Genomic DNA, 27,959 nt, shown 5'->3' on the forward strand with positions numbered 1-27,959 from the left:
CCAGAGGTGAAAGGAGAGTAAGAACCACAGAGGGGTCTAGTCTGAGCGACGAATGAGTAAGGATGCATTAACTCAGAAAAAACAAACCGGGCAGGGGAGTTGGGTCTGGAAGAGAGAGGGGGAAGAGGTTGGACTTGAGCTGCAGAAGCAACTCCAGTTAAGGGACATGGTCATTTTTTAACATTCAACCTTTTTTTTTAATCTTGTGGTGGGGTGTAAGCCAATTAAGAAACAAATGATGTGACAGTTTCAGGTGAACAGCGAAGGGACTCAGCCATATATGCATACATATCCATTCTCTCCCAGATTCCCTGCCCACCCAGGCTGCCACGTAACACTGAGCAGAGTTCCGTGTGGTGTACAGTAGGTCCTTGTTGGTTATCCATTTTAAATATAGCAACCCACTCGATTATTTTTCATTTGCAAAGTCCAGCACACAGCAGACTAGACCCCTGAAACTGTGGAAGGGAGCGAGGGAAGAAAAGCAAGGAGTGAACTCAGCAGAAGCGACCATCCAGACACCAGGGGCTGGGACAGAAACTGAGCGATCAACCCAATGTCAAGTTCACCAGCTCTTTAATTTAGTCAGTGACTCTGAGTGCCTGGACATAGGAGCTGGAGAGCCCTGCAGAGCCCGGGAGCTCACACAGCAGGGAGCTCAGAACTGAATGGGGGAGACAAATGGCCAGACATGCGTGAATCACAGCAGAAGGGAGTGTGGTGAAGGGGCAGCAGAAGCCGTGGTGAGAGGCCATTCACACGTCTGTTTTTCAATGCACACCAATCTGCTGTTCAAACACCACTGTCAAAGCAAAGCACCTTCAGTCCTGCAGAGTACCCTCAGAACCATTCAGAGGCCTCAGCAAAACAAAAATTCTGATTTCAAGGGACTGCCCTGGTGGTCTAGTGGTTAAGACGCCAAGCTTCCAGTGCAGGGGCTGCAGCTTCGATCCCTCATCGGGGGACTAAGATCCCACAGGCCGCACAGCAAGGCAAAAAAAGAAAAACGCTGATTCCAGAGGTGGGGGCATGATAATTTGCATTTGTAACAAGCTCCCAAGTGACAGAGGTGTGCTGGCTGGAGGACCACCACTCTTGGAGAACCGCTGCTCCAAGGGACAAGGAGAAGAAAGGGCAGGGCTGGCGCAGGCATGGTATTAGGAAGGATCTTAACACTGAGAAGCCAACTCTGCCCTTAACTCAGTGTGCGCCCGTGATCAAGTCACCCAAATTCTCTGATCTTTGGCTTCCTGACATCAAAATGAGGGTATGCACTGCCACGGCAGTCTTCAGAAGGAAAGCAAACTGAATGTGTGGTGAAGGAAATACTTGTAGTGTTTCCTCCTGAAGACTGTCATGGCAGTGGGTTGGAAAGATACCCTGGAGAAGGGATAGGCTACCCACTCCAGAATTCTTGGGCTTCCCTTGTGGCTCAGCTGGTAAAGAATCCACCTGCAGTGTGGGAGACCTGGGTTCAATTCCGGAGTTGGGAAGATCCCCTGGAGAAGGGAACAGCTATCCACTTTAGTATACTGTCTGGAGAATTCTATGGACTGTATGGTCCAGGGGTCCTAAAGAGTCGGACACGACTGAGCGACTTCCACCTTCAAGTCGAAGGTGATCTTCGGAGGATGGGATTAGGGTGAGTTTTTTTTTAAAAAAAACATTCACATGTGCACTTTTCTGCATTGTTTGACTTCTCTATAATGGGCATGCAAAATCTCAGAAGAACCATAAATATTCTCGAAAAGCCAGAAGGTCTTAAATTCCTCTAGAAGAGTTCTCCAGCAAATAACATAATCAACTGAATGCTTAGCAACCAGCATATTTTTATTAAACTTTCTTACTTTGAAATAACTGTAGCCTTACATGCAATTATAAGAAAGAAGAAATCCCATACACTCTTTTCTAATCTTTATTTTATATTGGAGCACGGTTGACTCATAATATTCATGTGTCAGTTTCATGTGTACAGCAAAGCGATTCAGTTAAACAGACATATATAATCCCAGACGATCTTTAAAAAATATTTATTTGGCTGCATCGGGTCCTAGTTGTGGCCCATGAGATCTGAGCTGTGGCCTGTGGGATCTAGCTCCCCAGTCAGGGATCGAACCCAGGCCCCCTGCACTGGGAATACAGAGTCTTAACCACTGGACCAATAGGGAAATCCCTAATCTCGTATAAAGTGTTAGTTGCTAAGTTGTGTCTGACTTTTGCAACCCCGTGGACTGTAGCCTGCCAGGCTCCTCTGTCCATGGAAATCTCCCGGCAAGAATACTGGAATGAGTTGCCATTCCCTACTCCAGGGAATCAAACCTAGGTCTCCTGCATTGCAGGCAGATTGTTTACCATCTGAGCCACCAGGGAAGTCTCTAATTCCATATATTCTTTACCTAATTTCTCCCAGTGGTAACATCTTACAAAACCATAGTACAATCTCACACCAGGATGCAGGCATGAAAACAGTCAAAATACAGGCCACTTCCAGCACCACAAGATTCCTCACATCACCCTTTTATAATCACTCCCCTCCCTGCCGCCCCCTCCCCCCTTTTAACCTCTAGCCCACTAATTTGCTCACCATTTATACAATTCTGTAATTTCAAGAATGCTATATAAATGGACTCATACACTGTGCAAACTTTGGGAGTTGACTTTCTTTTTCACTCAGTATAATTCTCTGGACAGCAAGATCAAACCAGTCAATCCTAAAGGAAATCAACCCTAAATATTCACTGGAAGGACTGTTGCTAAAGCTGAAGCTCCAATACTTTGGCCACCTGATGTGAAGAGCTGACTCACGGGACAGACCCCGATGCTGGGAAAGACTGAAGGCAAAAGAAGCGGGTGGCAGAGGATGAGATAGTTGGATAGCCTTACCGACTGAATGGACATGAGTTGGAGCAAACTCCAGAAGACAGTGGAGGACAGAGGAGCCTGGTGTGCTACCGTCCATGGGGTCGCAAAGAGTCAGACACGACTTAGCAACTGAGCAAAAAATAATTCTCTGGAGATTCACACAGGTTGTTGAATATATTAATTCATTTCTTTTCACTGCAGAGTTATGTTCCATGGGATTGGATGTACCATATCCCTTAAACCTACTCAGCCCCTGAAAACACCTGGGTTGTCTCCAGTTTCTGGGTATTATGAACGAAGTTGCCGTGAACATTCACGCTCAGGTTTTTGTGTGAACCTAAGTCCTCGTCTCTCTGGATAAACTGGCCCCAAAGTGTACGTGCTGAGTCCTGTGGTAGTTACACGTTTAGTTTTTAGTGTTTTTTTCAGTATTAGAGGATAGTTGGTTAACAATGCTGTGTTGGTTTCAGGTACACAGTACAGCGATTCACTTACACATACATGTGTCTACTCATTTCCAATTTCTTTCTCCAATTATTTTTCCATTTATGTTGTTACACAATACTGAGCAGAGCTCCCTGTATTATATAGTAGGTCCCTGTTGGTTATCCATGTTACATATAGCACTGTGTACCTGTCCATCCAAACTCCCTATCTGACATGTGCTTTTTGCCTTTTTTTTTTTTTAAAGAAACTGCCCAACTGTTCTCCAGACTGGTTACACTACCTTACGTTCCTATCAGCCATGGATGACTCAGTTTTCCTGAATCCTCACCAGCATTTGGTGGGGTCACAATTTTTTATTTTAGCCAATTCCTGGAGGTGTGCAGTAACACCTCACTGCAGTCTTAACCAGCCTTTCCCCGATGGTTAATGATATTCAAGGTATTTTCAGGTGCTTCCTTCTCATCCATGCATCCCCTTTAATGAAATGTCTCTTCACGTCTTTTACTTATTTTCTATTTAGCTTGTTTATGTTCCTGCTGAACTTTGAGAGTTCTTTTTTTAATATATATATTCTAAATACTAGTCCTTTATCACATACGTGGTTTGTAAATATTTTCTCCTGGTCTGTAGCTTGTCTTTTCAATCTCTTAACACAGTCTTTTGTTTTTCCCTCTACACAGGAAGATGACATGTTTGATTAACTGGTTTATTTTTATTAAAGGATACTTGACTTACAGTATTAAATTAGTTTTCAGATATACAACATAGTGATTCAATGTTTTATAATTATGCTCTGTTTAAAGCTATCACAAAATACTGGCTGTATTCTCTGTGCTATACAATATATCCTTGTAGCTTATCTTGTAACTTTTTTTAATCTAAGAGTAGTGTGTACCTCTCAGTTCCCACTCTTAACCTTTTCTCTCCCCATACCCTTCTCTTTTCCCACTGGTAAAATCTTCAGCAGAGCAAAAGTTTCAATCCTGATGAAGTCCAATGTATCAGGTTTTCCTTTTCTGGGTTGTGCTTTCAGGGTCAAGTCCAGATAAGAATGTTTTGCTTAGCCCTAAACCTTACAGGGCTTCCCAGGTGGCACAGTGGTAGAGAACCCACCTGCCAATGCAGGAGACGCAGGAAACTTGGGTTCGATCCTTGGGCTGGCAAGATCCCCGGGAGGAGAAAATGGCAACCCACTCCAATATTCAGTTCAGTTCAGTCACTCAGTCATGTCCAGCTCTTTTCAACCCCATGGACTGCAGCACGCCAGGCTTCCCTGTCCTTCACTGTCTCCCGGAGCTTGCTCAAACACATGTCCATCAAGTCGGTGATGCCATCCAACCATCTCATCCTCTGTCATCCCCTTCTTCTGCCTTCAATCTTTCCCAGCATCAGTGTCTTTTCCAAGGAGTCAGTTCTTCACATCAGGTGACTAATGTATTGGAGCTTCAGCTCTTTCCAGCAAATATTCAGGGCTGATTTCCTTCAGGATTACTGCCTGGGAAATCCCATGGACAGAGAAGCCTAGTGGGCTACAGTCCATGGAGTCACAGGGAGTCGGACACGACTGAGCGACCAAGCACAGACCTTAAAGATTTTGTTTTGTTTCTTTTTTCCTCAGAGTTTAATAGTTTTACATTTTACGTTTAAGTCTGTGGTCCATTTTGAGCTAATGTTTGTATAAGGCGTGAGGCTAAGATCAAAGCTCATTTTTTTTTTTTTTTCTGGCCTGTGGATGTCTAATTGCTCCAGGCAACCAGCTCCATGTTTAATGAAATTAAAGATCATGCTGATTCATCATCTATATTACAGTACGTACTGTTTTGTAAAGCTTTAATTCTAATTATATACTGAACAATGTCCAGTTTGAAAGTTTGGAAACCGTAAGTATTCTTTCCTTAATATTCTGATTTCTACCTATGACAGCAGATCCTGTTGACATGAGTATCACAAGCAAAGCCTAAGCAACAGCTAAAAATGTGTAACAATTAAAACAATGAGCATGTGTGTCTATTAATTAGGAATTCATTTCCCACTGGTCTTCGCAGGTGGTGCTACGCTAGAGGTAAAGAGCTTGCCTGCCAATGCAGGAGATATGAGATGTGGGTTTGATCTCTGGGTCTGGAATACCCCTTGGAGGAGGAAATGGCAACCCACTCCAGGATTCTTGCCTAGAGAATCCCATGGACAAAGGACCCTGGTGGGCTACAGTCCATAGGATTGCTCAGAGTTGGACATGACTGAAGTGACTTAGCAGATGTCGGGGAAAAGGTCATCACTAAAAAGCCCTGTGACTGAATAATAAATATGTATATCAACAGCAAACCTAAAGTGTAAAATGCAAGACTGAAATATACGCTTTCAAATACTCCATATTTATTGAAGGCAAGGAAGTTTACTCTAAGTAAATATCTGTCAATAATAAAGATACATAAAGGCAGCTACGTCAGGGCCATTCTGATCTAAGTTCAGCTCTATAGCCTCCAGGAGTTATAAGCCCATTTTGGAATCAGACTATCTGTCGACACAGACAACCTGTGTTTGATTCCGCTTTGCCACTTCCTGGCTGTGTGACTTTGGGAGGGTGCCTCAAGCTTTCTGAGCTAATCCCCCTCCCAATTAACTGGGGATGAGCACCATCTATCCCAGCTGGCTGAGTGTGAGGATTAAAAGCCACTTCTCAATGCCCGGCACTCAGTTAAGAGTAGCTGTTATCATCATTGAAGGGAAGTAAAATCTTGCTCATTTCCTCAGGCTCACTCAACATGCAATTAGCAAAGAAGAGCAAATAAAGGAAACCAAAATACTTGCTCAATTTTTAATAAGAAATATTTTAAAAAAGAAAGAAAAGAAAGCAGGGAGGAGGAGGAGAAGGAAGGGGAGGCAGAGGGTGGGCAGGGGTTTCAGACAACACATTACAGACCCTGTCGACCTGGACTGTCACTAGAGACCAGCAAACAGACAGGAGTACTTCCCCCCCACTGAGAACACACCTCCCGAGGGGCTAAGAAATCAGAACGCCTTGAATCAGGCAGGTGATTTGGGCAGGAGAGTTACAATTGCCTTAAAGAAACCGAAGCACACAAAGTGACCCACAGAGGAGGCACCAGCTGCTGTAACTACCTGGTAACAAAAGCTGAAGCCGCGCCTTCTATACAGGAGACACCCAAACAAAACTTCCCAGAGAGCAGGGGAAGCACAGAGCAGAAGGCCCCGCCGCTCTGTCAGGCTGATGCCACTGTCGCAGGAATGTTTACAACCAATGACCCCACGGCACGCGGCACTGCCTCCTGCCACACTGTACAAAGCTCTCTGCCTGCACGCACGCAACCGGGCTCCCCTGGTGGCTCAGCAGTAAAGAATCGACCTGCAATAAGGGGGACCCAGGTTCAACCCCTGGTCCGGAAGATCCCCTGGAGGAGGAAATGGCAGCCCACTCCAGTATTCTTCCCTGGAGAACCCCGTGGACAGAGGAGGCTGGCGGGCTGCAGTCCACGGGGTCGCAGAGTCGGACGCGGCTGAGCAACTGAGCACGCAACACACGTGTCACCCAGCAAAGTGCCAGACCCTGCCCTGTGGCCTTGCAGCAAAACCCAAGACACGGGAAAACCGTCGAGGTGGGAAAGAGCGTGAAAGTCTGATCCTTCACCACCACCATCAAATCCATGCGCTACGAGATGCCCACTGAGCCGCTTGCAGGCACAGCACTCCAGTCCCTGTGACGCCCCCCACAGGAGTCAGGGGGTGACGGCGGGCCAGCTAGAGGGGCAGCAGCTCTAACCTTCAAGGCCGGGACTCAGGCTGGCTTACACTAAAGGCCACTCAGGCTCAGGTTTCTTGGGCTTCCCTGGTGGCTCAGCTGGTAAAGAACCCAGCTGCAATGCGGGAGACCTGGATTCGATCCCTGGGTTGGGAAGATCCCCTGGAGAAGGGAAAGGCTACCCATTCCAGAATTCTGGCCTGGAGAATTACATGGACTGCACAGTCCACGGGGTCGCAAAGAGTCGGACACGACTGAGCGACTCTCACTTTCAGTCTCAGATAAGCCAAAATCAAAATCAAGTCTCTGGGAAGCGTCTCTGCAAGAACTGGGCCTCGGACCAGGCTGCAGGAACATCAGAGTTGCGTGCTTTGTCCAGAGACTCGCTCCCTCTGCTCCCCACAGGACCCCTCCCTCCTTCCACGAGCAGGTCAGGTGGCTGTGGACTGTCTCCCCTGTGTGAAAGTGTCAGCTGCTCTGTCGCGTCCAACCCTTGGTGACCCCGTGGACTGCAGCCCGCCAGGCTCCTCTGTCCATGGCATTCTCCAGGCAAGAATACTGGAGTAGGTTGCCATGCCCTCCTCCAGGGATCATCCCGATCCAGGGATCAAACTCAGGACTCTTGCCCTGTACTCCATCCCTAAATGCAATTTCAGGACAGCACCCCTTACAGAGGACATACTCAATAAACACTTCCTGAAACTAGCAGGGTGCTATCTCTCTCAGAAATAACGCCAAGAGCTTGAGCAAGCAACTTAGCTGTTCTCTGCTTCGGTTTCACTGAGCACAGGCTCAGCAGTCACGGCCCATGGGCTTACCTGCTCTGCAGCATGTGGGGTCTTCTTGGGCCAGGGATTGAACCTGTGTCCCCTGCTTTGGCAGGCAGATCTTAACCACTGGACGACTGGGGAAGTCCTCTAATTTCTTAATATTTCTAACAAGAAGAGAAAGATGAAAGGCAGTATACAAGACAATGGCCAGACCGTGCAAAAGCAGAGCTCTGACCCTCAGCCTGCAGCTGCCAGCCCAGACAGCCAGCCTGCTGTGAGTCAGACCTTCAGGAGGACAGACTGTGGTCTCCAGTGACAACCCAGGAAGCCAGACAGCAACCCCCATGACAGTCAGCCAGGACCAGACCAATATCTAACGGCCTTCCTAATCTTTGTCCTGCTTCCAACTCAGGACCAACCTACCTGCCCCCTGAACAGTCACCTGGACACTCCTCTAGAGACCCTGCAGCGCCCCAGTTCCATCAGGCACCCTGAGCCCCCTTTTCTCCACTAGGAACCTCGCCCCCTCCGCTGAGCCTCTGCCAAGCGCAAGTGATGGAGGCCAACCCCTTTGCTATAAGCCAGCTCTGAATAAATAGCCATTGCCTCTTTCATGTGGTTGGTCTCCGTCTACTTCCGCAAAGAAAGTCTTAAACCAGGCGCTTCGCTCCAGATGGTCAGTCCCTAATTTAGAAGCCCAGTGTGGCAGATTCCAAGTCCAGAGAGACCTCATGCCCCCAGGGCCCTCTTTCCACAAAACCTCACTTTCTTGAGCTTTGAGTCACGACCTTGCTATCCAGGGAAGTAACCAAATGTCTGGGAAAGATCAAGGGCTTTTGAGGTCAAACCCCTGAGTTCATCAAGCATTTCATTTTCTCCACTTGTAATTATGTGACCTTGAGCAACTTTAACATCTCTATGCCTCCATCTTCATCTTCATCAAAAATACTTACCTCTAAAATTATATTATAGGCGACACTTCTGTAAGACAGCTGGCGAGTACTGGGTGCTCAGCAAGGGTGGGGCCCCTCCTCCTGGCCCACCTTCCCCCACAGGGGGAAACACAAGATGCCCCAACAGCAGGCTGGTGGTCCCCACACCTGAAACCTTTTATTCACACAAGTCGCAGTGGTATCCAGTGCAACCCAAAGACAGGATTTGTTTCCATTTTTCACCTGGGTACGAGGCGCTTCTAACTCATGCTATGTGAGCCGTGATACAAAAGTGGTTTTTCTGCACCACCCTATGCTTGTATTCCCAGTAGACTTGATTAACTCTGAAATCCTCTTCAGAGTCAGTCTGGGGACCTGCGGTGTGGCCGTCACACCTGGCCGCCCTCCCTGAGGCTCAGGCGATGCGGACAGACCGCCAGGACGTCAGGGACCTTGGAAGCGCCTTCCACTGTGGTACAGAGGATGGCTCAGTCCAGACAGCAGGCAGCGTGGGAGTCAGTCACAGCAGCCCTTCTGTCCAGGAGGCCATCTGTCCACCCTCTGTCGTCCCGGGGACACGCTGACTATTCTGTGCCTTGTCTCTTCCAGGGAACTGTCTCTGGGCCCCAGTGGCGGCCGTCTTTGTGCAGCTGGAGGACTGGACCCAGGCCACGTGGACACACCTTTGCACCACACCCGCCAGCTGTCCCAACAGGTGGGAGATGCAGACTCCTCTGTCCAGCCCAGGTGCCTCCAACCTGCTGAACGTCCGAAACTGGACTCACAGAAATAAGTGGTGCAAAGACGATGCCTTTTTCTGCACTAAGAAACAGAGATTCCAGGAAAAGACATCCGCGTGAGATGGGGTGGCTGGAATCTTTAGTTCCGCTGTGGAAAGCCAATGCCCCCTGCAAGGTCCCCCACAGGACCACCCCACGGTGGTCCATTCACCCACTTTCCGAAACCCCAGCATCTTGTGCGGCCCTCCCTAACGGCATCTGTCTCACCTCTACAGTCAATCTCTGTACACGGCCCCTCCCGATGTGTGTGGCTGCGGGAGCCGCCGGGGTGGGGACCCCTGCACACAGACCCTCTGAGCCACTGAATGGGGGAGGGAAGGGAGGCGGGGGCACAGACACCGAAGACGGGCCGGGTGGGTCGACAGCGGCAACAGCGACTGGGCTGCCCGTCGGGGCTGGCTCTGCCCACTGCTGTGTCCTGAGGGGCTGCCTGAGAACAGCTCTTGGGCACACCGGTCACCTGGGTGTGGGCCACCAGAACGTCGTAACAAACGAAGAGGCCAGGCTGCACGCTCATCACGGCTCTGGCGTTGGCGTTGGAATCCCACCTCCTTCGTGACCTTCAGAGTTCCTCTCTGTCTCTTCACCTCATTGTTTTACCTCGAAGTAACTACCAGCACTGCTATTTCAGGCTGACAACCTAACTACTTGACACGTGCGTGCACTGCGAAAGGACCACAGTAAGTCTCCTGAGCATCAATCACCTCGCGCAGTTACAATTTTTTTTTCTTGTGATGGGAATGCTTACGATCTACTCTCTCAGCAACTTTTAAACGTACACTACAGTACAGTTAACTCTAGCCTCTGTAAGTCTTCGTCTCATTTTGTCAACTGCAGAAGGAGGACATTACCTCCCCAAGAGCTGCTGAAAAGGTTAAAAGAGATACAGGTGGAAAGTGTCTGGCCCTGTGCCTCAGACATAGTAAGCTCTCAGTACACAGTGCCAGCCGTGATGGAGGTGGTGTCTCAGACTCCAAACGGCAGTGTTGGCCTTTCTGGACCACTTAGTCTCGCTCACTATGAAGACTTGTGCTTCCCCGGTGGCCCAGCGGTAAAGAACCCATGTGCAATGCAGGAGCTGCAGGAGAGTGGGGTTTGATCCCTGGGTCGGGAGGATCCCCTGGAGGAGGGCATGGCAACCCACTCCAGTATTCCTGCCTGGAGAATCCCATGGACAGAGGAGCCTGGAGGGCCACAGTCCATGGGGTCGCAAAGAGTCGGACATGACTGAAGCGACTTAGCACACATCACGAAGACACAGCATGTCTGAGCTTCTCAGAGGGTCCAACAGACTTGATATGTTGAAACCTAGCTCCCAATGTCTCAGCATTAGAGGAGTGGGGCCTCTGGGAGGTGATTAGGTCATGAGAGTGGAGTATCCCTGGAGGGGATTAGTTCCCTTAGAAAAGAGACCCCAGTCAGCGCCCGTGTCCCTCCAGCATATGCGGACACAGCCAGAGATGCTGTCTGCAAGCCAGGACGCGGGTCCTCACTGGACACAGAATCTGCCTGCACCTTGAGCTCAGACTCCAAGCCTCCAGATGCTGAGAAGGAAATTCCTCTTGTTCAGAAAGCCCCCAGCCTACGTGTTCTGTTATGGCAACCTGAACAAACTAAGACAGTGGGTCACACTTTAAGCGCAGGAAAACTCAAATGATTAACCCATCTGGAGAAAAAAAACTCAAGTCATTTACAACCGCCCAACACACAAATCTGTATTCATTGGGAAGACAGGATTTTAAAAGAAAGCAACATGCCCCATGCCCCCAAGAACTGCTCCTGCCTCTCATGGTTAAATTAATTCAGAATCACATGCTGCAAATGTTTAGGCAAATCCTTTATGGGTTTCAAAAGTCATTCAAAAAGTAGGGCTCCAAAACGACTTTCAGATGTAGTCTTTCTCTTGGGCATCCACCACAAAGCTGTTCATCAAACGTCCCCTAGAAGGCACCCTGTCCTGTTCCCAAGAAGTCACTTCTATAACTTCCTGACAGAAAGGTCCACAATAGATGACAACCCCAAACCTAACTCTACATGAAAGTGAAGTCACTCAGTTGTGTCCAACTCTTTGTGATCCCATGGACTGTAGCCTACCAGGCTCCTCCATCCATGGGATAGTCCAGGCAAGAATACTGGAGTGAGTTGCCATTTTCTTCTCCAGGAGATCTTCCCGACCCAGGGATTGAACCCGGGTCTCCTGAGTCATTGGCAGATGCTTTACCGTCTGAGCCACCAGGGAAGTCTACCTACCATGGCTAAAAATTCCCCTTGTTTGGGAATTCCCTGGCTGCTTAGTGGTTAGGACTCTGAGCTTTCACTGCTGCTGGGGAAATAAGATCCCACAAACCAAAGAGCATGGCCAAAAGAAAAAAACAAAAAATCCCTCATCTGTCACACCGTAATTTAATGTCCAAAGCAAGAATCTGCCATTATTACTACTTCTTATTCCTTTTCTTGATAAACTTATAAGTAAAGTATTAATACAACCCAAAAAAGGAGGCTCCTCAATGCCACTGCCCGCAGAGACTGCATATGCCTTGAGCACTAGGGTCAAGTAAAAGGAAACAGGATTCCACCAAATTGGAAAAGAAGTAAAACTCTCACTCTTTGCAGATGACATGATCCTCTACATAGAAAACCCTGAAGACTCCACCAGAAAATTACTAGAGCTAATCAATGAATATAGTAAAGTTGCAGGATATAAAATCAACACACAGAAATCCCTTGCATTCTTATACACCAATAATGAGAAAGTAGAAAAAGAAATTAAGGAAACAATTCCATTCACCATTGCAATGAAAAGAATAAAATACTTAGGAATATATCTACCTAAAGAAACTAAAGACCTATATATAGAAAATTATAAAACACTGATGAAAGAAATCAAAGAGGACACTGATAGATGGAGAAATATACCATGTTCATGGATCGGAAGGATCAATATAGTGAAAATGAGTATACTACCCAAAGCAATTTACAAATTCAATGCAATCCCTATCAAGCTACCAGCCATATTTTTCACAGAACTAGAACAAATAATTTCAAGATTTGTATGGAAATACAAAAAACCTCGAATAGCCAAAGCAATCTTGAGAAAGAAGAATGGAACTGGAGGAATCAACTTGCCTGACTTCAGGCTCTACTACAAAGCCACAGTCATCAAGACAGTATGGTACTGGCACAAAGACAGAAATATAGATCAATGGAACAAAATAGAAAGCCCAGAGATAAATCCACACACATATGGACACCTTATCTTTGACAAAGGAGGCAAGAATATACAATGGAGTAAAGACAATCTCTTTAACAAGTGGTGCTGGGAAAACTGGTCAGCCACTTGTAAAAGAATGAAACTAGATCACTTTCTAACACCATACACAAAAATAAACTCAAAATGGATTAAAGATCTAAATGTAAGACCAGAAACTATAAAACTCCTAGAGGAGAATATAGGCAAAACACTCTCTGACATAAATCACAGCAGGATCCTCTATGATCCACCTCCCAGAATTCTGGAAATAAAAGCAAAAATAAACAAATGGGATCTAATTAAAATTAAAAGCTTCTGCACAACAAAGGAAACTATAAGCAAGGTGAAAAGACAGCCTTCTGAATGGGAGAAAATAATAGCAAATGAAGCAACTGACAAACAACTAATCTCAAAAATATACAAGCAACGTATGCAGCTCAATTCCAGAAAAATGAACGACCCAATCAAAAAATGGGCCAAAGAACTAAATAGACATTTCTCCAAAGAAGACATACGGATGGCTAACAAACACATGAAAGGATGCTCAACATCACTCATTATTAGAGAAATGCAAATCAAAACCACAATGAGGTACCAGTCAGAATGTCTGCGATCCAAAAATCTGCAAGCAATAAATGCTGGAGAGGGTGTAGAGAAAAGGGAACCCTCCTACACTGTTGGTGGGAATGCAAACTAGTACAGCCACTATGGAGAACAGTGTGGAGATTCCTTAGAAAACCACTGCTGGGCATACACACCGAGGAAACCAGAATTGAAAGAGACACATGTACCCCAATGTTCATCGCAGCACTGTTTATAATAGCCAGGACATGGAAACAACCTAGATGTCCATCAGCAGATGAATGGATAAGAAAGCTGTGGTACATATACACAATGGAGTATTACTCAGCTGTTAAAAAGAATACATTTGAATCAGTTCTGATGAGATGGATGAAACTGGAGCTGATTATACAGAGTGAAGTAAGCCAGAAAGAAAAACACCAATACAGTATACTAACACATATATATGGAATTTAGAAAGATGGCAATGACAACCTTGTATGCAAGACAGCAAAAAAGACACAGATGTGTATAACGGACTTTTGGACTCTGAGGGAGAGGGAGAGGGTGGGATGATTTGGGAGAATGGCATTGTAACATGTATACTATCATGTAAGAATTGAATCGCCAGTCTATGTCCGATGCAGGATACAGCATGCTTGGGGCTGGTGCATGGTGATGACCCAGAGAGATGTTATGGGGAGGGAGGTGGGAGGGGGGTTCATGTTTGGGAACGCATGTACACCCGTGCTGGATTCATGTCAATGTATGGCAAAACCAATACAGTACTGTAAAGTAAAATAAAGTAAAAATAAAAATTAAAAAAAAAAAAAAAGAAAGAAACAGGATTCCAAACTCTGAACCCACTGATGGCAGCTCCTCACAGGATACAGAGTGGACAAGCTTAAGTGCACAAAGCAGATGGCAGTGTCAGCTACAGCCTGGGCATTGGTGGAAAAGAAATGTTTTCAACAGAGGTATCTGAAGACATACAAAAGCCATCTTCTAGGGACTTCCATGGTGGTCCAATGGTTAGGATTTTGCATTCCACTGAAGGAGTTGTAAGTTCGATCCCTGGTGGGGAAGTAAGATCCCATATGACTCAGAGTGTGGCAAAAAAAAAAAAAAAAAAAAAAATCTAATACCACCAAGGACCAAAAGCTAAGTCTTTTCTCCATATTATCCAATAAACAATGGGCCAAACGGAAACATCTCTCTTCAAACTACGGCAGTGTGATGAAACTACTCTCAGATCCTTTGGGTTTCATTAGACAATCAAGCTGAAAAGCCATGAAAAGCTAAACCTTTCCTCCAGGATGCAGGGTGTAATAAAACCTCTGACCACCATCCTTGAAACAAGGAAAGGCGGTATTTTTATTTTTATTTTTTAATATTTTCAGGGACTTTGAAGGAGCTCTTGAAATTGAAATAATCATGGCAACACAAAATTCAAAGAAGGCTTTGGAGAAGTTGGGGAAATCTCCCCAGTGGGAAAACAAAAAGACAAAGGAACGGGGAAACAGAAGTCCTGAAGGAGATTCAGGCTAGAGGACAGGGGTCCACAGACGGAAGAGGTCCACCTGGTTCCCAGCACACTGGACAACACAAAGTCCACGTCTCGGCACGGCCCTGTGGAATTCACACAGAGGAAGACACAAGTCACAATCAAAGGAAAGGCTCTGGGCACATCAACTGCCACCTGGACGTTGAAAGTCAACTGAACAGCATCTTCCCAACTCTGCAGGAAAATGATTTCTAACCCAGGATTCTACACTCAGCCAAACTGTCCATCAGACGTGAGAGTAAAACGTCCCACCATTACGTGTGTCAGTTGCTCGGTCCTGTCTGGCTCCACGACCCCATGGGCTGAAACCCGCCAAGCTCCTCGGTCCACGGGATTCTCCAGGCAAGAGTATTGGAGTGGGTGGCCATCTCCTTAGAAGCTTTCCAAAAAAATCACTTCTTAGAAAGCTGCTGCTGAACATGCTCAACCAAAACAAGAGAGAAAACTTTTAAAAAGGTGGCATCTTCTCTGGTAAAGAGGTGAAAGAAATTCTCAGGGCAACAGGGAATGTGCAGCAGGCCTGGGAAGCAACCAGTTTAGAGAAAATCAGGGCCTCCCTGAACCTGGGTATTGCTTAGCAGAATCTGTCTGCAGTTCAGGCGACAGAGATGATGCAGGTTCGATCCCTGGGTCAGGAAGATCCCCCAGAGGCGGATACTGGCAACCCACTCCAATATTCTTGCCAGGGAAATCTCATAGACAGAGGAGCCTGGAGGGCTACAGCCCAAAGGGTCGCAGAGTCCGACACAACTAAGTGACTAAACCACCACCAGGTGGGTGAGAGGTTGAGAAAAAACTATCCTAATAAAGGACAGAGTGGAATATTCCTTGCTGTGTGTGGACCTACACAGGGGAGATTTACACTTTGAGGGGCTTAGTTGTCAGCACAGAAAACTAAGCAGAACAAAGCAGGGCAAGTCTCAACTCTAGAAAAAAAGGGAAAATCTACAAAAGAAGGGAACTGTAAGCAAAACAGACGATATATCTCAGCTGTGAATAATGTCTCCATAATCATAACAGGTATTGCTGAATATTTAACCAAAACCTTCAACGTAATTATACTGAGAGGACAGAGGAAAAAGATGTGGGTGGTAGGAGGAAGGAATAGGTGACCCCAATTGTCTTCTTCCTAAGCAGGAAGTCTCACACAAAATCTGGAAGAAACAGCTAAAACATTGAAAGAGGGAGGCCTCGGGGACGGGAATCAGGGTGGAGAAGGGTGGGGTAGGTGACTGCTGGGTTTTTGTTCTAAGTCCTGTAGAACTTTTGACTCTTAAAACTATGCGTCTGTGTAACTCTGTTTAAAATGGGGTATTTCATTTTTAAACAAAATCTGATACTTGACCAGCAAGAATATCAGATTAAGCAGTGTGTTCTTAAACTTTCTGGAATCCAAGGCCTTCAAAAAAGAACAGAGAGCTATAAATCCTCCCCCTAGTAAACATACACACAGACAAAGACACACAACATTTCTGCACAGGGTATCAGGCAGTCGGTAAATTCCTGAAGGCTGAGTTTAAAAAAAGCCTTAGGATTCTAGATTCTGATTTCTTATAGAAGGAAAAATATATATGTAATGAAAAACTATTAAAAACACTTACATGATCAAATTCCAGGAGATAGTGAAGGACAGAGAGCCTGGCATGCTAGTCCATGAGGTCACAAAGAATCAGACACGACTTTGCGACTGAACAACGGCATGAACAAACAAGATCACGTTGTTGCTGTTCAACCCTAAGTCGGGTCTGACTCTGGGACTCCATGAGGTCATGCTTGGTCCTAAACGCTCGTGACCATCACCCACTGCTTCCTTGACCACAAGACGTACCTCACTTCAAACCATCAATCAAAGTATGAACTCTGTTTCCTGGGTTTGCTTCAGTCCTGAAACAGATGCTCTGAAGTTCAGGAACGTGAATCCCCATTGGGCCGACTCAGCTGTTTCCACTGGAGAACCGGACATGGAATTGTGCACTCTTCACCCAAAGAGGAAAAGTCCTTCACATCCCAAATCCCCCATGTGGCTGTTTTTTCCAACAGAGGAATTACTTTAATGACTTCTTGGCAAAACTTCTATAATCAGAGCAGCCCATCCATTTAAATACTCCACAACACAAATTCACTCTGCTGCTTTCTCACTGACCTGCTGCTATAAAGCCCACCATCCGCTCAAGGGTGAGTCAGATGAACTGTCTTGTCATTTAAGCAGAATCTTGATGGTCCTAACAACTTGCTTAAAACACAGATGCCTTTTATTTATTTGTGAACTGAGGGCAATAATAACAGTGTCACTGGATGTTGTCATAAATGGATTGGGTAATTGTGGGAGGCAGAATAATGACTCCCCAAGATGACCACGTGCTAATCCCTGGGCCCTGTGAGTATGTCACATTACCTGGCAAAAAGCACTTTGCTACAGACCTCAGACAGGGTCCCAGAGGGACGCCCCTAGGAGCTGGGGGCAGCCTCCAAGCTGGCAGCCAGCAAGGAAACAGGGGCCTCAGGCCGACAGGTGGCAGCAACTATATTTGATGGACAATGTGAATGAGCTTGCAAGCAACTGTCTGTCAGATTCTCCAGTAAGGAACACAGCCTTGAGGACACCTTGTTTTTTGCCTGATGAGAGCCAAGTTAGACCTCTAATTTACTGTAGGAAAATAACTCTGTGTTGTTTTAAGCCACTCAGTTTGGGGCAATTTGTTACAGCAGCAGAGGAAAGCCATACAGCCATACATGTGAAAACACCCGGCAGTGTCTGCCACATTCTCGACATTCAGCAAGAGCCAACTGACTTCCTTAAATCAAAAGATAGGGATGGGGGCTTCCCTGGTGGTCCAGCGGGTAAGACTCCACACTTCCCCTGCAAGGGGCACAAGTTTGATCCCTGGTTGGGGAACTTAAATCCTACATGCCATACAGCCAAAAAAAAAAAAAAAACCAAAGGAATGGTCATACTCCATCCAAAACAACAGAGGTCACAGGCTTGTTCTGATACATGCAGACTCGGGGAATTAGAAACTGTCCAGAATGTCTACCTCAGGTCCAGGCTTTGGGTAAGTCACTGCCTTTTCTTTAACTTGTAAACCTTCCATTGCCTGTCTTACCTAATGAACTCTAAACACCATAGAGAAGAATAAATGTGGGACTGTGTGAGCCCTGGGAGAAGGCAGTGGCACCCCACTCCAGTGCTCTTGCCTGGAAAGTCCCATGGATGGAGGAGCCTGGTAGGCTGCAGTCCATGGGGTCACGAAGAGTCAGACATGACTGAGCGACTTCACTTTCACTTTTCACTTTCATGCATTGGAGAAGGAAATGGCAATCCACTCCAGTGTTCTTGCCTGGAGAATCCTGGAGCCCGGTGGGCACCATCTATGGGGTCGCACAGAGTCGGACACGACTGAAGTGACTTAGCAGCAGCAGCAGCAGTGTGCACCCTGGCCCCCAGACTCTCCGGCAGGCCCCTGGCAGCACCTACTGCCTACACTGAGTCGCACCCAGGTCTGCCTCTCCCGCTACACAGCAAGCCTCCAGCTCTTCTCCGACGAGGCCCTGGGTCCCACCTTCCGGTCTGCACAGGCCGCCTGCCCGCATCACAGGTGATCCAGGCGCACGTCTGTCAGCCTGTGTGCCAGCGTCACTTATCACCTGGGCCTGCAGTCTTCGTGGACCACTGCTGTATTTCATCAGCCCTTGTATTTGCCTCCTGCCAGTGCCTGGCGCATCAGAGATACTCAGAGCTGGGAGAGGAAGGGAAAGGCAGCCTCGCCTGGTGGGTGGGAGACCCTGCGGTCTCCAAGGCACCATGAGGTGAGAAGGCCTGAGGACGCCAGGGGGCTGAGGCCAGGCTCCCACGGCTGCTTTCTGGGGCATTTAGACACGAACCCACTGGCACTCTTGTTGATCTGACCTGGCAACGCCTCCCGCCTTTCCCAACCTCAAGACAGGTCCCTTAGGAACAGGAATGCCAGCCATCAGGCTTCACGAAAGGAAGGCTCACAGGACCATGAACACGAGAGGGACGTAAGACAGAGGCCGTTAAGGGCTACAGTCTGCGCCTTCCATAGCCTTACTGTAAAAAGAGTAACATCTCCGAAACTTGAATTGGATGTTCCCTCAAAAGGCTAAGATATCAAACAACACTAGCCAATTAAAGACAGAAAACAGTCCTACATGAAGTTGCCTGATACCCTTCAAGTTATGGACCATCTGTATATTAAACATTGGAGTTAAAAAAAAAAAAAAACAGACTCATTACATTCTTAATGAAGCATTATCTTTTAATCCTTGGCAACATATTTTACACCTTACAAAATTCTGTTACACACAGGATTTCATTTTATCCTCAGGACAATCTCTTCAGCTAGGGAGGGAAACTAAAGTTCAAGGAAGTAATTGACCTTAACAAAAGCCTTCCTGGGGCCAAGCTTCCTGTGCAAAAGTTCTGGAGTAAGTTATCTTGAATATATTATTCATATGACATCCTGTCAACGTTCAAAAGGGTTTTGATGTAGCCTGTAATAATAGCCACATATATGATAAGATCTTTAAAACGGAAAACAAAGACGAAAAATCCATTTGGTAGCTGATGTGGGATGCAGGCGGCGGGGGGGGGGTGGGGTGGCGGGGGGGCAGGCATGGGGAATGGGTAACAGCCAAGACTTAGAGTTATATAGCTTAATAAAAAAATTTCTCTCTGAACTTCTAGCTCTAAAAAAAAGAATGCTTAAACAAGATGATTTAGAAAATATCATAAACTAAAAAAGGAGGGAGTACCATCAGTTCTTTAAGGTGAGGTTAAGTCAGCTCTCTAATTAGGCCCCCAGGGAAGAGCTGGTCAACCCTCTTCCAGTGAAGAACAGGACGAATGACAGCCAAAAGCACAGCTCAAACGCTACCTCCTCCATCCCCAGGCAACCTCTTCTCTGAAAGCTCCCTCTTCATTTAATCCATATAAAAACCAGCCCTGCCTGCAGAACAAGTAGCAACTAGTTTTCAGTGAAAACATTAAGACAATCTAAGAAAACCGCAAAGAAAACCCATCTGCATTTCTGCAAACTGCTCCCAAAACTTGTGTGTGCTTAGCTGCTCAGTCGCGTCCGAATCTTTGTGACCCCATGCACTGTAGCCTGCCAGGCTCCTCTGTCCGTGAGATTCTCCAGGCAAGGATATACAGAGAGTAGCCATTCCCTTCTCCAGGGGATCTTCCCGACCCAAGGATCAAACTCGGGTCTCCCTTATTGCAGACAAATTCTTTACCATCTGAGCCACCAGGGAACAAAACAAACCATGTGGAGTGCATACATATATAAAACAATGCACTTTTTAATATGCTAGATTAATTAAAGGCTGCAAATCAAAATAAAGACAAAAAATGCTACTTAACATGAAAATATAATTTGGTGGCATCACTCTTTGACCAAACAGCTATCATCTATGTTGTATTCCTGTAATCACCCAAATAATAGCAAAGAAAACTGTTTATCCTTTCAACAACAGACATGTGGCTCTAAAAGAATCAAGCACATCAAATTCCCATCTTGCCAAACATAAATTGGAAGGGAGATTAATATTTTTAAGGACTAATTACTATATTCTTTAGAATTGAAGCTTTACAGGTCATTTAACATGATGCAACTTTGCAACTAATAATTTTAAACTATGTTTTAATCCATTATACAAAGCCACAAACACCCACTCAAGGTACTCCCCACGTTCACTCGTTCCATACTCTCCAAATTAAAATCTCCATTAGAAAGAGACTCACAGACTAAGAAAATGAACTTATGGTTGCTGGGGGGAAGGGATAGCTAGGGACTTTGGGAAGGTCATGTACACACTGCTATATTTAAAATGGATAACCGACAAGGACCTATACAGCACATGGAACCCTGCTCAGTGTTATGTGCCTGGATGGGAGAGGGGTTTGGGGCAGAATGGATACATGTGTATGTATGGCTGAGTCCCTTCAATGTTCACCTAAAACTACCACAGCATTGTTAAATCAGCTATACCCCAACAGGAAATAAAAATAAAATTTAAAAAATAAAATCTCTGTTAGAGACTGGGGCATAAAAAAAGCCTGCAGTTGGCCAACTTTGTATGACACTCAATAGATCAGCAACATACTCCTGCCAAGAGTTCTGAACCCAACAACTTCATTAAGGAAAACTTCAAACCAATTTGACAGAGCACAGATGTTGCAAGTAAAATGCAATTATGAAGAATATGCAAGACAGTATCAAGCAGTTGCCAAAGCTTCCATCACCGACAGTGTCTTTCAACTCTGAGACAAAGAATACACCCACAACTAAACTTTGTGGAAAGAAACAAAACTTTCCCTTTAGAACCTACATTTTAAAGGATCTCCATTATCTATGCCACTGCCACTGAGACAACTTTCCTCTGCTGTATTCAGTTGAAAGAATTAAAGGTTTAGGGCTGACAAAGTTCTTACCTAGTTTAAAACCCTCGAGGGTGAGGAAACTGAAGCCTAGTGGTTTTGCAGGAACAAACAGCAGCTTCATTCCAGAGCCAGACTCAGACCAAATAGATTCGAGTTAAGTACTCCACACTGCAACAAACACAGTGATAGCAACTGTGCCTCTGAAAGGTCTTAGGAGAGCTGAGGAACTGCAGATTTTAAATCACGGGAAAGACTTGGATCCAGGGTGGGGAAAAGGGGCCTCTCCTTCGGACAGACCTCATTCTCTCTGGGTACTGCAGCAAACCACCCTGTCCTTGAAGACCACGGCTCTCAGAGGGCAGGACGAGAAGATGTCAGGGGAGCCTTCAGAAAGAAGGGGTCGCCTAAACTGATACTGTAAGAATGGGCAAGCAAAGCTGGAAGCCCCGGAGCTGGGTGCATGGGGCAGGCGGAAGAGTGAGCAGGGGCAAGGCAGAGTGAAAGGCCAGCGGGCTGGACTTCGGAACAGTGACAGCTGCAGCTATGGCCACACTTCCATCTTGCATTGCTGTTATGTATACCCTGTCCCTTCACGAAGAATTTCCGTTTGGATATTACCTTTACTTGTGCCTACAGCAGTTTTCTGTCTTAGACCAGGATGCTCTTGAAAAGGAAAAAGACTGACCTGTTAGACACAGCATTCCCCAGGGGAAAAGAATCAGTTCTCCTGGAACATAATAGGTGTTTTCACACAAGGGTAGATGAATGACCCACAGCCTCACCCCCTCTGTTCCTTGCCTAAACCTGACCTCTAACTGTAACTGCCTTGCCCTCATTCCGCGGGTGTGGATTCCCCTCCTTCAAACCCACTCTCCAGCCCGCCAAATTCTTGGGAAAGTTTTCTTCCACTCTCCAGCGCTGAGAGCTGCAAAGTTAAATCTGGCTTTCCAGACGTTTTTTTTTTTTTTTCTTCTTCCCAATCCTAACGGAAGAAATCAAGAAGCGCCGGGCAGAGGGACCAGGCTCCCTCCAATCAGAGCCGGCTCCCGCCCGCCCGGCCGAGTCTCGCGCCCCAGCAGGAAACGCCAGCCGCAGCCCCGACGCGCGGTCCCTCGGCGGCGCAGTGACAGCCCCGCGCTCCCCGGGGACCGGGCCTGGGAGAGGGCGGGTTCCGGGGCCAGTGCAGCCACTTCTGTTCACACGGCAAAGGAGACAATAAATAAAAGAGCGGCTTCTCCCCCACGTACAAACCCGTTACAGCCCGGCCGGCGCCGCTCCCCGCGCAGGAACACCCGTCGATACATGGAACCCCACCTAAGACACACGCGCGCGCCCGCACTGTTGTGGGAAAAGGGGAGCGTGTACCCGGGCCGATCACACCCCCACAAGCCGCGGGGCTCGGGGAAGGAGGGGTAGGGACGGGGCACAGCCACCCAACTCGCAGGGTGGCCAAGACACTGCGCGCACGGGTCCACGCGGAGCCACCCTCAGTGACCCACCAACACTCAGAGCCCCTCACTCTCGGAGTGACCAGAATCCCTACGATCAGTTACCCTCAGTGAGACACCGCGAGCCAGTCACCCGGTGGAGGTAAGGGCGGCGGCGGCTGGGGGGGACAAAGACAGTCTCCCACTCCCAGGATGTCCGGGATCCCCTCGTGCGAGGGCCCACCCAGAGCTGCCTTCGGGCGACACACTGCGCGAGCCAGCCACCCTAGGGAGGGAGCGGGGACCGAGGCAGTGTCCCCGCCCTCAGGATGACCGGGACCCCGCGCGGGGGGCATCACCGGCCGATCCCCGCGGAGTCCCAGCGGGCGCGGAGAGCCCTCGGAGCCACCCCGAGGCCGAAACAATGCCCGGCGCCCGGACGCGCGGCGGTCGGTCCCGCTCCGCGTCCCCGTCCCCACTTGGCGCTCAGGGCGGCGGCCCACACCTCGGGCAAGCGACCCCGCGGCGCCCCGCTCGGATGTGCCACACCCAGGAGGGGACCCCCGTCCGGCTCCCGGGATCCCTGCCTTCTCGGAGACCCCTGCCGCCTGGGACCCCAGTCCGGCCCCGAGACCCCCGCCCGGCCCAGGACCCCAATCCGGCCCTGGGATCCCCGCCTTTTCGGAGACCCCTGTCGCCTGGGACCTCAGTCCTGCCCCGAGAGCCCCGTCCGGCCCTGGGACCCACGCCCGACTCGAGACCCCTGCCCAACTGGGCCCCCGTCCGGCCCCGGGACCCCAAGCCGGCTCTGGGACCCCAGGCCGGCCCTGCGGACCCCCGCCCGGTTCTGAGGCTCCAGTCCGGCCCTGGGGAGCCCCGTCCGGCTCTGGGACCCCAATCTGGCCCTGCGGACCCCTGTCCGGCTCTGGGACCCCATTCCGGTCCCGGGGCCCCCGCCCGGTTAGAGACCCCTGCCCCGCCCTGGACCCCGCCCGGCTCTGGGACCCCTGACTCCCGAGGATCCCCTCGGCCGCCCGGGACCGCCGCCCGGCCGTGAGACGCTCTCCCAGCCCCGGAGCCCGTGTCCGCCCGGGGGGCCCCCCGCCCGGCCCGGCCCCGCCGCCCGCCGCCTCACCTCAGGCCGCCTCTGGGGCAGCGATCGCCCCCAGTCGGAGGCCGCCCTGGCCGAGCCAGGCGGAGCCGAGCAGCCGGCAGAGCCGCCGCCGCCGCCGCAACAATGGAGCCCCGGGGCGGAGCCGCCTCGCAGCCGCCTCAGCCGGTCCCCGCTCGGGCTAGCGCTCCGGCTCTTCAGCAGCAGCGGCCGCCGAGGGGCTGCGACCCGGTTCTGGCTCCACGCAGGCGCACTCGCCCCGCCCGCGCCACGACGCCCCGCCCCCGGCGGCTCCCCGGCGTTCGGGGCCCGCCCCCCGACCAATAGGGAGGGAGCTGGCCGCGATGGGCGGGGCCTGCGGAAACAAAGGGAGGTGGGGCGGGGCCGCTCCGGGGCGGGGCTGCGGGAGTCCCCGCACCGAGAGCTCCCGGAACCTCGGCCCACCCGGGTCCGACCCGGGACGGCCGGGCGTCAAGTCCACCCGGGGTCCGCTCAGCGAGACCGTGGCCATACCAAACCCGGAATTCAAGTTTATGGAATTGGTTCTCTTTCAGTTCAGCTCAGTCGTGTCCGACTCTGCGACCCCATGGACTGCAGCTCGCCAGGCCTCCCTGTCAATCACCAACTCCCGGAGCTTGCTCAAAGTCATGTCCATTGAGTCTGTGATGCCATCCAACCATCTCCTCTGTCATCCTCTTCTCCTCCCGCCTTCAACCTTTCCCAGCATCCAGATCTTTTCCAACGAGTCAGTTATTCGCATCATGTGGCCAAAGTGTTGGAGCTTCAGCTTCAGGATCAGTCCTTCCAATGAATATTCAGGACTGATTTCATTTAGGATGGTCCTCTTTACAGAAAGGGAAACTGAAGCCCAAGGAAGGAGACCTCCTGGCCCCCAAGCCAAGTGTGCTTAAGTTGCTCAGACATGTCCGACTCTTGCGTCTCCGTAGACTGGAGCCAACCAGGCTCCTCTGTCCATGGGATTCTCCAGGCAAGAATGCTGGAGTGGGTTGTCATTTCCTTCTCCAGGGGGTCTTCCCGAACCCAGGTCTCCTGCACTGCAGTCAGACTCTTTACCGACTGAGCTACATTTTCGAAGCCCCAAAGATGTACGGTTAGAATGGAGTAGAGGTAAGTTTGGCCCTCCCTTAAGGACCTCCTGCAGGCAGAATCAGAGATTTCTAAAGGTCACCTGAAGTCACAAAACTGGTTCTCTGAACAGAGCTCTTTCCCCTTCCTCCCACAAAGCTTTTTTTCCTATGCTCTTCCCCACCTGAAGCACTCTCCTCGTCCTGCATGGCACCCCGTAAGTCGAAGTACCAGTCATCCATAAAACCTCTGTTCTCACCGCCTTTGATCTTGGGTATCCTGGGACACCCCACTTTCCTCTAGGTCACTGGCGGCTCCTCCCTGGTAGCTCAGCTGGTAAAGAATCCACCTGCAATGCAGGAGACCTGGGTTCCATTCCTGGGTTGGGGAGATCCTCTGGAGAGGGGATAGGCTACCCAGTCCAGTATTCTTGGGCTTCCTTTGTGGCTCAGCTGGTAAAGAATCTGCCTGCAGTTCAGGAGACCTGGGTTCGATCCCTGGGTTGGGAAGATCCCCTGGAGAAGGAAATGGCAACCCACTCCAGTATTCTTGCCTGGAGAATCTCAGGAACAGAGGAGCCACAGCTATAGTCCACTGGGTTGCAAGAGTTGGACACAATTTAGTGACTAAACCCCCACCACAGGCGGCTCCTCTGGAGTCTACACCCCGTCTCTGCCCAACCTGTCCATGCTGGGGAATTAGGGTGGCCCATGGCTCCGGTATAGACTCTTCTATTGGGAAATCTCAGACTCTTCCAGGCCTTAAACCATCCACAGTCATGTCCGATTCTTTGCAACCCCAGGGACTGTAGCGTGCCAGGCCTCCTTGTCCATCACCAATTCCCAGAGTTTACTCAAACTGATGTCCATTGAGTCGGTGATGCCATACTAATATATATATATATATATAACAGATAACTAATAAGTACCTACTCTACAGCACAGGGAACTCTACTGAGTACTCTGTAATGGAAAGACGCTAAAAAAAAGAAGACTGCATATATATACATGTATAACCAAATAACTGCTGTGCAGCAAAAGCTAACAACATCGTAAACCAACCATGCTCTGATAAAGATTTATTTAAAAAAAAAAGAAACTCATCTTAGGCTATAGGGAGAGGTTCTGTGTATAGGCTGTGCTCTGAGCGGGCCTCTGGAGAAGCCCACCTGGAGATGGCTGGATGGTGCTAAGACCTGGGGACCGCCTCCGGCCAACAAAGAGCCAGCAAAGAGGTGGGCTCCTGCCAGGCAGTCCCATGGAAATGAATCCAGATGCCAACCTGAAGGCGCTTGGCAGGGACTCCCCTGGTCAAGCCTGCAGGGAAGGACACATCCTGGCTGAAGCGTTGAGTGAAGCCTGGTGAGCCCTGAGCTGAGAACCCACCTAAAATGGGCTAGACTCTGACCCACAGAAACTGAGTTTAAAAACATGGGTTACGTTAAGCTGCTACATTTGTGGTTATTTCTTATGAAACCATAAAAAACAAGTGCTGGGTCCCCTCCCCCATACGTACACTCATAGCCCCCTGTACTTCTTTCCGGCGGTCACCACGATTCTACTTAGTTCACATCACTCGCTTGCCACTCGCACAGAAGCTCCTTGAAGATAGAAACAGAGTGTGTCTTATTCATTGCTGTGCTTCAACGCCCGACTCAGTTCTGTTCTAGGCAATGGGCCAAAGGCAGACCAATCCGCCAGTGGGCTTGCTGGCTCTGCTGCTCTTCCTGGCCTCCTTTCCCAGCCACACTCCGCTAGAGACACTCCAGTCATATACTACCCTGCCCAGTGTCCAAGGTTGTTGTTTTACAACAACAAGCATGATTTTATTTGTTTAATAATTTTATTTACTTTATTATTTATTTTTGTCTGCACTGAGTCTTCATTGAAAATCTCTGAGTCTCATTGGAAAATCACTGAGTCTCTTTGGAAAAGACCCTGGTGCTGGGAAAGATTGAGGGCAGGAGGAGAAGGGGATGACAGAGGATGAGATGGTTGGATGGCATCACTGACTCGATGGACATGAATTTGAGTAAACTCCGGGAGTTGGTGATGAACAGAGAAGCCTGGTGTGCTGCAGTCTGTGGGGTCAGAAAGAGTCAGACACGACTGAGCTCCTGAACTGAGTCTTCATGGCTGCAAGGACGTCTCTCTAGTGGTGGCAAGCAGGGGCTACTCTCCAGCTGCAGTGCCCGGGCCCCTCATTCTGGTGGCTTGTGGAACACGGGCTCTAGAACATGAGCCCAGTAATTGTGGTGCACGGGCTTAGTTGCTTGGAGGCAGGTGGAATCTTCCTGGACCAGGGATCAAACCCATGTCTCCTGCATTGGAAGGTGGGTTCTTTACCACTGGGCCACCAGGGAATCCCTGAGTCAGCACACTTTGTAGAAGCTCCTGACCTAGTTTGATACTGTGAAGGGCTATCATATGGGGTTAGTTACCCGAGACGTCTTCCAGATTCCTCCACTAATATATCTCTTGAGGAAGTAAATTTAATTACAGGCTATTTATATCCTCAGGTAAGCTACATTTCCATGGCACTTTTTAAAAAATTAATCTATTTATTTTAATTGGAGGCTAAAATTTGTGGCTACTTTACGATATTGTAGTTTTTGCCACACATTGACAAGAATCAGCCATGGGTGCATGTGCGTCCCCCATCCTGAGCCCCCTCCCACCTCTCTCCCCATCCCATCCCTCGGGTCGTCCCAGTGCACCAGCTTCGATTGCCCTGTCTCATGCACTGAACCTGGACCGGCGACCCATTATACATGTTTCAATGCTATTCTCTCAGATCATCCCACCCTTGCCTTCTTCCACAGAGTCCAAAAGTCTGTTCTTTATATCTGTGTCTCTTTTGCTGTCTCGCATATAGGGTTATCATTACTCCATGGCACTTTTGACGCAGTCTTCCTAAATTCTGAGACCCAGAGGGAGCAGAGGTCCCCTGTGGGGGGCAGCAGTGAGAAATCCAAGCCCACGTTAGGATG

The 27,959-nt window shown here is 48.8% G+C and overlaps 1 protein-coding gene across 1 annotated transcript in view; it reads right to left on the reverse strand.

Annotated features, from left to right (window-relative positions):
• Positions 1–24,010, reverse strand: part of AFAP1 (actin filament associated protein 1) — a 145,426-nt gene extending 121,416 nt beyond the window's left edge. The window contains exon 1 of the mRNA XM_052641645.1: positions 23,909–24,010. The gene's annotated coding sequence lies outside the window, so the exon portion shown is untranslated. The remainder of the gene's footprint in view (positions 1–23,908) is intronic.
• Between the last annotated feature and the right edge of the window lie 3,949 nt (positions 24,011–27,959).

The sequence above is a fragment of the Budorcas taxicolor genome, chromosome 6, assembly GCF_023091745.1.
Source record: "Budorcas taxicolor isolate Tak-1 chromosome 6, Takin1.1, whole genome shotgun sequence".
In the NCBI taxonomy this organism is placed as follows: domain Eukaryota; kingdom Metazoa; phylum Chordata; class Mammalia; order Artiodactyla; family Bovidae; genus Budorcas; species Budorcas taxicolor.